This window comes from Leptonychotes weddellii, chromosome 10 (assembly GCF_054177405.1).
Source record: "Leptonychotes weddellii isolate Sample4059 chromosome 10, ASM5417740v2, whole genome shotgun sequence".
NCBI classification, from domain to species: domain Eukaryota; kingdom Metazoa; phylum Chordata; class Mammalia; order Carnivora; family Phocidae; genus Leptonychotes; species Leptonychotes weddellii.
In genome coordinates this window covers 76025207-76038968 of record NC_138378.1, presented here as the reverse complement: position 1 = coordinate 76038968, position 13762 = coordinate 76025207, and the positions used below count along the sequence as shown (strand labels likewise).

Below are 13762 nucleotides of genomic sequence, written 5' to 3'. Positions count from 1 at the left end.
TAGGGAATATAGTCAATAATATTGTAATAATGTTGTTTGGTGACAGATGGTGACTACCCTTATTGTGGTGAGCACTGAGTACTTTATAGAATTGTCGAATCACGATGTTGTATACCTACAACTAATATAACATTGTATGTCAATTATACTTCAATAATTAAGGGGGAAAAAAAGAAAAACTGATGGGGAGGAAGGACACTGTCCTTTGAGAGCTCACTAAGACCTGCAAAAGAGAAGTCCCACAGAACATCTAGAATTGGTTGAGAAGCTCATAATTGCCAGAAAAATAAGGAGCACTAGACCCAGTGTATTACTTTGTTAGGGCTGCTGTAACCAATACCACAGACTAGGTGTCTTAAACAACAGAAATTTAATTCCTCATGGTTCTAGAGGCTAGAAGTCTGAGACCAAAGTCCATGTGTGGAAAACAAATCATACGGATGGAAAATGTTGTCTTCTCATTTGTTAGTACTTAGCAGATGCACAACAAAAAGTAAGTGAATGAATGCTCCTGACTAGCTTGTCCCACACCTCCCACTCCTCAGTGGGAAGGAGAAATGTCCATGGGGCCTTCGTTCCCTTGCAGCGGGGTTCCCAGTGGCCACTCCACAGACTGCCCAGGAAAGTGCAGGAAGTAAACACCCTATTTCTTGAATGTGTGTTTTTTCTGCTAGAAATAATTAATATCCACATTAGTTTAATGAAAAGGGTTTGGGGCGCCAAGGTGGCTCAGTCAGTTGAGCATCTGACTCTTGATTCCAGCTCAGGTCATGATCTCAGGGTTGTGAGATGGAGCCCTGCATTGGGCTTCACGCACATCGGGAGTCTGCTTGTCCCTCTCCCTCCGTTCCTCCCCTGCACTCACGTGCACTCTCTCTCTTTCTCTCAAATAAACTTAAAATAAATAAATAAAGTAAAAAAGGGTTAGTTTTCCCCCATATAATCACAATAAAAGTTGATACCAAAGTAAAGAGAATCAAAAGTGCTCCAGTGTGTAAATGCAATTAGACATCCCCATGACACTCATGGCTTTCCTAGCAACAGAATGTTAATTATTCTGCAAAAAGAGAACAAGGCAGATAAGCACTCGGTTGTGGTGACAACACAGTTCATTTTCTTTATTCACTAAGGAAAGGCTGCCACCAGCCAAACCCTGATGTTGTTATTCTGATCAGGGCAAAAGTCCAGCCCTGACATACTACAGCCTTGAGGAAAGAGCAGGGCAGGATGAATCAACCCACCCACTTGGATAACAAATCGAAAAAGAGATCTGGGTGTAGGAGAGGTTTAAATGTAGCCTCCAGAGCCTGGATGAGATGGGAAGTCCCAGCCCTATAACTGGCTGGAGGCGGGTGAGGAGAACCTTCTACCAGGCCCCCACCTCCTGCTGTGCCCAGTGCCAGCCCAAACCTGCAGGGCATGCAGATGAGGTAGACAGCACAGCCCTGCCCTACCCTTGTGGAAATGACAGTCCTTCTGGGAAGAGGAGACTAATGCCCACAGAACTATCAGAAAACAATCCAGACCAGGTGTGAGGAAGTGCTGGGTTAGAGGCTCCAACCACACGGAAAAGGGAGAGATGGGTGGCCTGTGTTAGCCAGAGTAGGTTCTCAAAGGAGAAGGACTTAAACTGGTGTTTAGGGAGACAAATGAGGGAAAGCATCTGGAATGGGGGGGAAGAAAAAAAGAGGGGAGAAAGAGATTTCTTTATAAGATGGAGTTACATCTAAAGAGTTGGTGGGAGTTTTCTATGTAATGGGTTATTAAATATGGAAAACTCTTGAGAGCCTGGTTCATTCTCTCTCTCTCTCTCTCCTTTTGTCCCTCTCTCTCCCTATCTATTAGTGTGCATTTTGTCCAGTTACGAAACCAGAGGACATCATTCTGTAATCAGCACTTTCAGGAGAGTAGAGGCAGACCTCTGAGGTCTCAGAGTCATTTAAAATGGCTCAGAGTCATTTAAAAATTATCATTAGCAAATAAGGGTGACTCTCCACAACCCCCTGTAGGCAGGTAGATCAGGTAGGAGTGGTTGTGATTCATTCTTCCTCACACCAGAAACCAGGCTCCCTGGTGGGGTAGGACACAGCCCCTTCCTTCTCCACAGCCATTGACAGAGACTTTCAGGTGGGTTGGATGAGCTTGCTCATCCCACCCTCTTCTGAAGGCTGCTGGGACTTACTCTTAAGGGCGCAGCTCAGGAAGGGAACACCTCATCAAATCTGGGGAACTCAAGAATGAGGCTTCAGAGCTGGAATTCACTGCACACTTCACCCCCCTTCCACAGAACTTCTTTCTGTAAGTATCTCATAGGTTCAAAACATAGGTCCCAGAAGTTTGGCCACATGGATGGGCCTTATTGTACATCATTTACTTGTTTCACAAGCAAGGACATAAATCCTGAGGAGTTGGGTGATCTGCCCGAAGTTACAGAGCTAATGCTTATCAGACTGGAGGCCAGGCTTCCTGGCTCTGAGTCAGGACTCCTTCAACTGCACTTGGTAATATTAACAGGAGCAGGAATCAGCAAACTATTTCTATAAAGGACCAGAAACTATTTTAAGCTAGGCAGCTATTGCAACTACTCAACTCTGCCTTTATAGCTTGAAAGGAGTCATAGATAATGCGTGAACACAGGGATGTGGCTCCAATAAAACTTTATTTATAATAACAGGAGACTGATTGGATTTGGCACACTATCTTCAGTTTGCTGACCTCTGAACAAGAATATTGATTATTTATCGATCCCTTATGACGTTCCAGATCCTGTGCCGAGCACTTTGCAGGCATTCTCTCAATTAATTCTCAACAGTCCTATGAAATTAGTGTTATTCCTACACTTCCACAGATGTGAAAAGTGAGACTCAGAATGACAGATAACTGGCCCAAACCCTGGAAACTGTAACTGGCAGAGCTGAAAGGCTATCCTAGTTCTTAACCTCAGAGTCTTAACTAATCATTAATAGATGATAGTACCTCCCAGATGCATTAAAACCTTTGATTTCCGATGTTGAATGAAACTCCTTTGAAGATTGCTCCTGTCTAGACATACTGAGAGAGTGATTAACCATTCCAGTTTGCCTCGGACTGAGGGGCTTCCCAGGATGCAGGACTTTCCATGGTAAAACTGGGATACTCTCAAGCAAACCAGCATGGTTGGCCACCCTAAAATCAGGCATTTTGATGGTACATTTGTGGCCTATTCAACTGAACAAAATAAAGTAGACATTTGTGGCTACCTAAGGCAGGATTTGAACTGAGGCCCCTTGCCCTGAGTAGAGCAGAATGCCAGAGAACAAAGTCATATTACAGGCCAAGGGAAGAGGGTTGCTGGGAAGAGAATGATAACAGGATGAGTAATTTCTCTCAAGAAGCCAAGAGGAAGTCATATTTATGCTTCCTGGTTGATCTCAACCATTCTTTCTATTTCTCCTTTCTTAGACTTACTCAGCCCTCCAGGGTCCTCGTAGGACTCCCACTGGGGGTCTACACACTCCTATTTGCACACTAATCAAATAGGGAAGGAGAAATCACTGGAGAATTGGTCCTGGTGGAGGGCCAGTTGGGGTTTTGTGTATCTGAAACACACTTGGGCCCCTTGCCTACTTTTCAAGATGTCCCAATCCAATCTGCTTTCATTGAGAATCTTTTTCCCTTTCCCCTTTCCTATGCTCCTATATCACTCTGTACATCCCTCCCATAAACTGTGTTGTTCTCATGAGGGTATAATTATCAGTTTGGCTTGTCTAGCTCCCTGGTTAGACTTTGAGCTAGGTGTTGGCCACTCCTGTTCAGCATCATATCCTGGATACCTAGAAAATATGTCAAAAAGAAGTTCTCAATAAGTGTCCACTGAAAAGGAAACATGTTAGTCCAAGAGGAGAAGAATGAAAAGAACACTCCCATTAGACTTTTAGGGCACCATGAATACTCCACATATGTTTTATTTTGTTTTCAATAAATGGATACAAACATGATCACCAAGAAGGATGCTGAGCATACAGTGGGTACACTTTCGAGTTTCTCTCCAGAGATTGGTCCAGTACATTTTAGTCTTTCCGAACCCTTAAGACCATTCCTTAGGACAAAGGGTAAGAAAAAGGAATAAAAAGTATCCAGACTGAAAGGAAGAAGTAAAACTCTCTATTCACAGATGATATGATCTTGTATATTAAAAACCCTAAGAAATCCACTAAAAAATACTATTAGAACTAATAAACTAGGTCAGCAAGATTGCAGGATACAAGATCAAAATACAAAAAAATCAATTGTATTTCTACACACTTGCAATGAATAATCCAAAAACCAAATTAAGGAAACAGATCAGGGACAGAATGGCCAATGGCCTGCAGAGCAACATGCCTAAGTTTTATTGTGATTACTGCGACACGTACCTCACCCATGACTCTCCATCTGTGAGAAAGCCACACTGCAGTGGTAGGAAGCACAAAGAGAATATGAAAGACTACTATCAGAAATGGACAGAAGAGGGGCGCCTGAGTGGCTCAGTCGTTAAGCGTCTGCCTTCGGCTCAGGTCATGATCCCAGGGTCCTGGGATCGAGTTCCACATCGGGCTCCCTGCTCTGCGGGAAGCCTGCTTCTCCCTCTCCCACTCCCTCTGCTTATGTTCCCTCTTTCGCTGTGTCTCTCTCTGTCAAATAAATAAATAAAATCTTAAAAAAAAAAAAAAGAAATGGACAGAAGAGCAGGCTCAGAGCCTGATCGACAAAATAACCACTGCATTTCAACAAGGAAAGATACCTCCTACTCCATTCTTTGATCCTTCTCCTGCAGGAGCAATGATCCCACCTCCCCCCCCAGTCTCCCAGATCCTCATTGCCCTGGTATGATGCCAGCACCCCATATGGAGGGGCCCTCCCATGATGCCTGTGTTGGGCCCTCCTCCTCCTGGGATGATGCCAGTGGGACCTGCTCCTGGCATGAGGCCACCTATGGGAGGCCACATGCCAATGATGCTTGCACCCCCAGTGATGAGACCTCCCGCCTGTCCCATGATGGTGGCCACTCAGCCAGGAATGTCTCAACCAGACAGATAAGGAGAGAGGGAACCTCTTGATATCCATTTTACATTACTTGTACTTCGCCAGGATATCATGGTGCTGTGAGCCTAGGTGTTTTCTAACAGGATAACCAGAAAGACTTGCTCCCCCTTCCTATCAAAGCAAGAATAGTTTTTGCAGGGGAGTAGTGGGACCAAAAAAAAAAAAAAGCAATTTTCATTTGTATTGTGAAAGGTGAAAATAAAATAGCCTCTGTTTTAGTTAACAAAAAAAAAAAAAGAAAGAAATGAAAAATCCATTCACAATAGTATCAAAGAATAAAATATTTAGGAATAAACTTAATAAAAGAAGCGCAAAATTTATACTCTATTCTAAAAACTACAAAATGGTCTTGAAAGAAATTAAAGAATGTAAATAAGTGGAAAAACATCCCATGTTCATGGATCAGTAGACTTAACATTGGTAAGATGGCAAAACTCCCCAAACTGATCTAAAAATTCGACAAAAAACCTATCAGAATTCAGCTAACTACTGTATAGGAATGGATCAGACAATTGTAAAATTCATATGGAATTTCAAGGGACCAAAATAGCCAAAACAATCCTGAAAAAGAACAAAGTAAGGTTCACACTTCCCGATTTCAAAATTTACTACAAAACAAAAGTAATCGGGGCGCCTGGGTGGCTCAGTCGTTAAGCGTCTGCCTTCGGCTCAGGTCATGATCCCAGGGTCCTGGGATCGAGCCCCACATTGGGCTCCCTGCTCAGCGGGGAGTCGGCTTCTCCCTCTCCCACTCCCCCTGCTTGTGTTCCTGCTCTCGCTATCTCTCTCTCTCTGTCAAATAAATAAATAAAATCTTAAAAAACAACAACAACAACAACAGTAATCAATACAGTGTGATACTGGCACAAGGATAGACATATAAATCAATGGAGTAAAAATAAGAGTCCATAAATAAACCCATACATATATGGTCAAAAAGAACAACAGGGGTGCCCAAAGCATTCAATGGGGAAGAACACTGTTTTCAACAAATGATGCTGGATAGCCACTTGCAAAAGAACCAAGTGGGAACCTTATCCCATACCATATGCAAAAATTAGCTCAAAACTGGTCATTAAGGAAATGCAAATCAAAATCACAATGAGATACCACTTAATAACCACAAGAATAGCTACTACAATATTTTTTTTAAAAATAATAATAAGTTTTTGCAAGGACGTGGAGAAATTGGAATTCTTTTGCATTGCTGGTAAGGATATAAAATGATACGGCCGCTGTGGAAGATAGTTTGGTAGTTCCTCAAAGAGATAAACCTAGAATTAGCGTATGACCTAGCAATTCCACTCCTGGATATATACTCAAAAGAACTGAAAACATATGTCCACATAGAAACCTTGAAATGGATGTTTAGAATTAATATAAATATTAATATAATATAAATAATTAGCATTATTTATAACCACCAAAAGGTAGAAACAACCCAAATGTCCATAAACTGATGAATGTATAAACAAAAAGCAGCATAACCATACAATAGAATATTATTCAACCATTAAAAGGAATGAAATATTGACACATGCTACAACATGGATGAACCTGGAAAACATAAGGCCGATTGAAAGAAGCCAATTATAAAAGACCACATATTACAGGATTCCATTCATATGAAAGTCCAGAATAGGGGAATCTATAGCGGCAAAAAGTACGTGGTTGTTTAGGCCTAGGGGTAGGGCGGGAAGTTGGGGGTGGGAGGGTTGCTAAAGGGCACAGGGTTTCTTTTGAAGTGATAAATATTCTAAAATGGACTTTGGTGATGGTTGCACAAATCTGTGTGTATACTACAGACCAGTGAATTGTACACCTTAAATGGGTAAATTGTATGGTATGGGAATTATATCTCAATCAAGCCGTTTTTTAAAAAAATGAAACTCTATTCCTGCCCCACACTTCCATACACCCACACAAAGCCATGCTGTCTCCAGATCTATGCCTGGAACTTTTTAAAAGTGGGTCAGCTCATTCCCTGACTTTAGGAAACTGATCCTTATTTGGGACTTCTGGGCCCTTTTGACAGTTTGAGATAATTGGCCATTTACGCACAGGGGCAAAGTGGTGCTTGGATAATTACTAAAGCCACAAGCCTGAATCACGGGAGTTTGGAGTTTGGAAAAACACATCAACCAACCCAACAGCCAGGTTTCCATGAAAGGAGGCCTCAGCTCCTGATAACTCTCAAGTACGTTCCTTGCTCACTCCACCCTTCTCTAGCTCCTCCTTTCCCATTTTGGCAAATTTCCCTCTCCCTCCCCACTTCTCCCACCCCAACAAACTCTTGACTGAGGAAAAGCAAGAACATTCCTGCCATCCCCTTTCCAACCGAACTCAACTGCCTCCAGCCCCCGGCTCACAGGCTCACACATAAAGGCCAACTGAACTCTCTGATCTGAGTTAAAAGCTTTGTGTTGTGTGTGCTAACAAGCTGGGGGGTTTTGCCTTTTTCCTCTAGCTTGGATTACCTAGTTTCCAAGTGGGCCAACTCTGGGAGAAACCCTCCCAATCAATGCCTTCAGTTGAGATCTAAATGTCCATGCCTCTTACTCCAGAGGAATAAGAAACAGACCAGAGGAAAAACATGTTGCAACACAATTACTGCATTATTTCTTTATAACCACCCGTCTCCAGGTGGGGGGTGGGGTGGGGGATGAAAGGTTTTCATACTTAATGAATAAATGCCTTGTAGTCCACTTGGCTTTTCTTTAAAGAACTCTGAATACATTGCAAATGCTCTCTCAGTCCTCTATATGCCACCACCTCATCAAGGAGGGAGCTGGAGAAATAAAACCCATTTCACAGATCCAGAAATGAAGGCAGCAAGTATCCTGATAACTTTACTGGTCCCCAAACAAGTTCTCAGGCTACAACTTTCACCCTCAAATTTATTTCCCACCTTTCTTCAAATGTTCCTCCTAGATTCCCACTACTTGCTTTTCCAGTCCAAACCCCCTTCATCCATGATGTCCCTACCAAAACCCAATCCATGTTGATCCTTGCTTTTCTGGAACATGCAAAATAAAGTCACTAGTTATATTGTATCACATTCTCTAGTCTTTTGCATATGTATGGACTGCCCTAGCAGAGTGGTGCCCTGTCAGAGATTAAATTCATCCGGGGAGGGGGGAGGGGGGCTTGGGTTGTTTGTTTCATCATTTTCTTTTTCATAAATGGAGAATTCCCTGCTTTTTAAAGGCATTGGCCATGACAGGAGGTAAAATAGCCTAGAAAATTTTTATATAAAAGAAACAAATATATAAGATTTTTAAGACATGACAAAGGAAGAACATCTGTTGAGCTAAAACAAAAGGAACTGAAACCCAATTCAATAGAAATGGAAAGGAATAACCAATATAGAGTGTTTGGGATGGTTGGTTGGTTATTAATAAAATAAATCAATTTAGATCCTTACCTTACACCATATATCAAAATCAAGTCCAGAGCTAAATGGAAAAAAATCAAATCATACCTGGTGTGATGGTTAGTTTTATGTGTCACCTTGACTGGGGCACAGGATGCCCAGATATTTGGTCAAACATCATTCTGGTTGTTTCCGTGAGGATGTTTTTGGATGAGATTCGCATTTAAATTGATAGATTGAGTAAAGCAGATTGCCTTCATAACATATCTAGGCCCCAGAAAATGACTTCTTAAATGTTCCCGTATCAAGAAAGGAAAATGAGGGGCGCCTGGGTGGCTCAGTCGTTAAGCGTCTGCCTTCGGCTCAGGTCATGATCCTGGGGTCCTGGGATCAAGCCCCGCATCGGGCTCCTTGCTCAGCGGGAAGCCTGCTTCTCCCTCTACCTCTGTCTGCTGCTTCCCCTGCTTGTGCTCTCTCTCTCTCTCTCTCTCTCTCTCTGTGTCAAATAAATAAATAAAATCTTAAAAAAAAAAGAAAAAGAAAAGAAAGGAAAATGAGGCTCGCTTTGATCATAGGATAAAGTACTAAAAACCTCAGAGCCCCTCCATGATTTAACCCTGCAGCACCCCTCACCCCGGGGACCCTCACAGACTCCAACACTAGCCAGGCAGAGATCCTCTCGGCTCGTCCCACATGCCAAGCTCTCCCCTGTCTCCCCTCCTTCATCAGTTCTTCTCTGTCCCTGGAACCATCTCTCCACCCCCGGCTCCTACTTGTTCAAAATGGACCAGAAGCAAAGACACATCGCTACCTCTGTGGTAGAATGTAGAGAAAGTTTAAGCAGTGGTTCTTAGAAAACAGAACTTTGCGTGTCTAACTTCTACACATCTTTCAGCTCTCAGCCACTGGGAAGCTTACTCTGTCCTCTCTCCCTTACCCCTCAGAGCACCTTCTCTGAGGTATCACCCAGCGACTTCTCCTCACGCAAGGAAAGGAGCTCCTCCTACTACACCTGAAGTTTCCTGGGGGAAGTTGCATAGGCTCTTGTTTTCCTCTCAGTTACGAATACCTATATACTCTAACGTACATGTCAGGAGAGCCACGGAGGATGGTGGGGAAAGGCTGGGGCAGATGGAGGGAGCCACCTCACAGCCTTCTGGACGCTGCAGCAGAAACACTGGTAAAGGCCCAGAGAAACCGATTGCCCATCCCACTGGTTCTCATGGATGCAGAGAAGTCGTTCCAAGGACGGAAGTGGCCCTGTAAAGGAAGAAGGAAGGACCTTCGGGTATCTGGTTACTGCCAGCCTCACTATGAAGCCCTTGGGTTCAGTGAGACAAAAAGCAACAGAAAGTAAGCGACAAGCTCTGATCACTAAAGGGACTCAAGACTCCATCAAGAATATTGTCTTCACTTTTTCTTTTTTTGACAATTTAGAGTTTTCTAAATTTTTCAAAAAATATTACTTTGGGGGAGGCTATTTATCTATTTTTATTGTGGTAAAATACACATGATATATAATTTACCATTTTAACCATTTCACATCATCCATCTCAGTGGCATTTAGTAAGTTCACAGTATTGTGCAATCATCACCACTATCTAGTTCCAAAACATTTTCATCACCCTGAAAGGAGACCTCGTACTTACTCAGCAGTCATTTCTCATTCACCCTTCCTACCAGCGCCCTGGCAGGCATTCATCTATTTTCTATCTCTGTGATTTTGCCTATTCTGTATTTGAATTTTGTATACATGGAATCACACAATATTTTTCCTTTTGTGTCCAGCTTCTCTCACTTGGCATGTTTTCTAGGTTCATGGTGTAGCATGTATCAGTACTTCATTCCTTTTTATGGTCCAATAATATTCATCTTCATTTTATTTATCCAATTCATCAGGTGAGTTTTTTCTAACAAGTATGACTTTTGCAATCAGGAAAAAAAATAATACAGTTTCGGATTGTTGTTTGTTTTGTTCTATTTGGGTTACCAAATCCCTTCTATACATGAGGCAGGAGGAGGTTCATGTTCTAGTTCTTTCTCCAGCCACTGACCAAAGGCACATACGGTATTTTCTTAATTCTAAGGCTCCTGGTTTTGTTTGTTTCTTGGTTTCGATTTTTTTTTAATGTTTCTGAAATGTGAATGCATCTTGTAACCTTTTTTTTTTAAGATTTTTTAAAATTTATTTATTTGACAGAGAGAGACACAGCGAGAGAGGGAACACAAGCAGGAGGAGTGGGAGAGGGAGAAGCAGGCTTCCTGCGGAGCAGGGAGCCCAATGTGGGGCTTGATCCCAGGACTCTGGGATCATGACCTGAGCCGAAGGCAGATGCTTAACGACTGAGCCACCCAGGCACCCCTGCATCTTGTAATCAACTTACTTTTTCAGTGGTGTTTCTTTCTCCTGTCTGTAAAGCTATTACTCATTTCCTCAATTTGAAAACACCATCAGGGGCACCTGGGTGGCTCAGTCAGTTGAGTCGGTCTGCCTTCGGCTGGGGTCAGGGTCTATGATCCCAGAGTCCCTGGATCAAGCCCTAGGTCGGGCTTCCTGCTCAGTAGGGAATCTGCTTCTCCCTCTGCCTCTGCTCCTCCCTCCCTGTCCCTCCCCGCAATGTGCTCTCTGTCTGTCTCTCTCTCAGATAAATAAATAAATAATCTTTTAAAAATAAATAAATAAGGGCGCCTGGGTGGCTCAGTTGGTTAAGCGACTGCCTTCAGCTCAGGTCATGATCCCAGGGTCCTGGGATCAAGTCCCGCATTGGGCCCCTGCTCTGCAGGGAGCCTGCTTCTCCCTCTCCCACTCCCCCTGCTTGTGTTCCCTCTCTCGCTGTGTCTCTCTCTGTCAGATAAATAAATAAAATCTTTAAATAAATAAATAAATAAAAAATAAAAACACCATCAATGGTAAAAAGCACCATTATCTTATGTACTATGAAGAAAGCAAAAAGAATGGCAATTCTTTGCTACTCTGATAATGTATCCGAACTTATTAAAAGAGGGGTTCTTTTAAGGACTAACTGAAGTGGGTTTTTGTCTCATTTCATCGTTGGGCTTACATTTGAAAGGAAAAATAAGTGAAAACCATCAATTAAGATTTTCCTAAACTTTCTCCACATTCAGAGTCCAACCCTTCAGAATTGCTTTTCAGCTCTGAGTCCTCAATGTCCATACTGTCACGTACATATTCTCTTCTACGGTCCCTAGACTGTTGGTGACGCAATACTCCTTAAAAGAGAGTTTCATTATCTTCCAAGCCATTGCCACCCATTCTGCAAGGTTTAAGGCTGACCTTCCCGGAAGTTAACATAAGGTTTTCAGACAATAACCAAAGGTTCTTCTTCCTTCCTTAAGTGATTCTCTAACTGAAAATCAAAGTAGAAGCTGTCCAGTCACACGCACATGCACAGTCCTTGAAGAGGAAAAAATAAAACATATTCTATACTCAAAACAAGACCTGAGACACTGAGAAACAGGTAGAACAGGGATTAGGAAACGAACAGCACCTGCAAGACAGTGAATGACCCAGTGCTGCCATAGGGGGAATGGAGCTGGCACTTGGCCAAGAACCTGAAGGGCCTCTTGCATTTCGTGGATATTTTATTTTCCTTTTTTACAATGGAAATATGCATGGCACCATGTTTGCTCCTAAGAAAACAACTTCTAGACTAATCAGTATAAAATAAATAAAGATTTAAATTTAAATTATATGTATGGCCTGGAAAAACACCTACCCAACCTTTAATCTCCACCAAGATGCTCATTAGGCAGGTTAGTGAATGCTTATTACCTGTCCCTCTCAGAGACAGTACCAGGCCTTTTTACTTTTTTTTTTTTTCCATTGGGATACTTACCAGAACCACATTCTGGACCCTTCCAGAATTACCTAAACCAGAATAACGTTCCAAAACTTCGTGCTTCGCAAATGTCAGTCACTGGTACAAACAACACATGCCACGTAAAGATGAAGTTGAATGCTCAAATAAGGTAATGAGTTTGTTTAGACCCATTTTTAATAACAGTATATTTGTAGGTTTATCAGGTGCTTTTCTTAGGCCAAAGCTCAGCTCCCTCCCACTTCCCCACTTTCCCTAGGTCTGGTTGGCTCACAGTTGTCACCACATGGAGAGAGAAGGAGAGAAGGCAATGGTAAAGGTGACCCTGTGAATTCACTGGTAGCTCAAGCACTCCGTTTGCCCCCAGTCCCTCTGCCTCTAGGAAGGGAGAGGAGGTCAGCAATGGAATCCACTGTGATCCATCTGTGGACAATGAAAGTGACTCCTCCCCACTCTTGCCTGAGTAAAAATTAATTCACAGAGTGAAGGAGAGGATTCGAGGTGGGGAGTGCAGTAAGGAGGCTTGGGGAGCAAGGGATTTGCAAGAATGGGCAGCACAGAGTAATGCCCCTGGTTGCTGAGAGAAAGGGTTCATCCTATTTCCCATTTGGGGCTACGCTTGGGATATTCATGTTTATTATCTGCACCACCTGCTATGGACTAAATTGTGTCCCCCCAAAATTCATTATGTTGAAGCCCTAAGTGTGACTGTATGTAGAGATGGGGCCTTTAGGAGATAATTAAGGTTGAATGAGGTCATAAGAGTGGGGCCCTGATTCTACAGGATTGGTGTTCTTGTAGGAAAAGACACTGGAGATTGCACTTTCTCTCTCCTTGTAGTACTCAGAGGGAAGGCCTAGGAAGAAGAGAGCAGCCATCTACCAGCTGGGAAGAGAGGCCCCATCAGAAGCCCACCATGCTAGACCTTGATCTTGGAATTCTCAACCTCCAGAGCAGTGAGAAAATTAATTTCTGTTGTTTAAGTCATACCGTCTGTAGCATTTTGTTATGGCAGCCAGAGTAGACTAAGACCACCACCCCTCCTGTTCTTAAAGAACCTGTAACTTTTACTTTAAAAATTGTACATCTATCCTTATTTCATTTAAAAACATTATATAGGTCCTTTAAAGAGAAAGAGTTTTGAATTATTTTATTTTACAAAATCAAATAAACTAAGACACTTTATTAAACACTTACCATGTGCCAGATACGTTATGCTAAGCTCTGAAGATGTAAAGAAAAAGAAGACACAGCCTTTGGCCCAGGGAGCTTATTGTCTGGTGCTAGGAGGACCCTGTTTTCTTTTTCCTTTTGCAAATTGAAGCTAAATTTATTTAAATAAGTTGTCCAACTACATTCTGCTAGTCTAAATCCAAATTTCTTAGACAAAATTTCCATGGTGTTTCTACTACCCTATACAGATTATCATCTAAAGACAGGGTTTATATGGCTTCTGGATCAAAACACATGATCAAATACAGATATT

General features: G+C 42.5%; 1 pseudogene; it reads left to right on the top strand.

Annotated features, from left to right (window-relative positions):
* The first annotated feature begins 2640 nt into the window (after nucleotides 1-2640).
* Nucleotides 2641-5263, top strand: LOC145723710 (U1 small nuclear ribonucleoprotein C-like; annotated as a pseudogene).
* Nucleotides 5264-13762: the final 8499 nt, after the last annotated feature.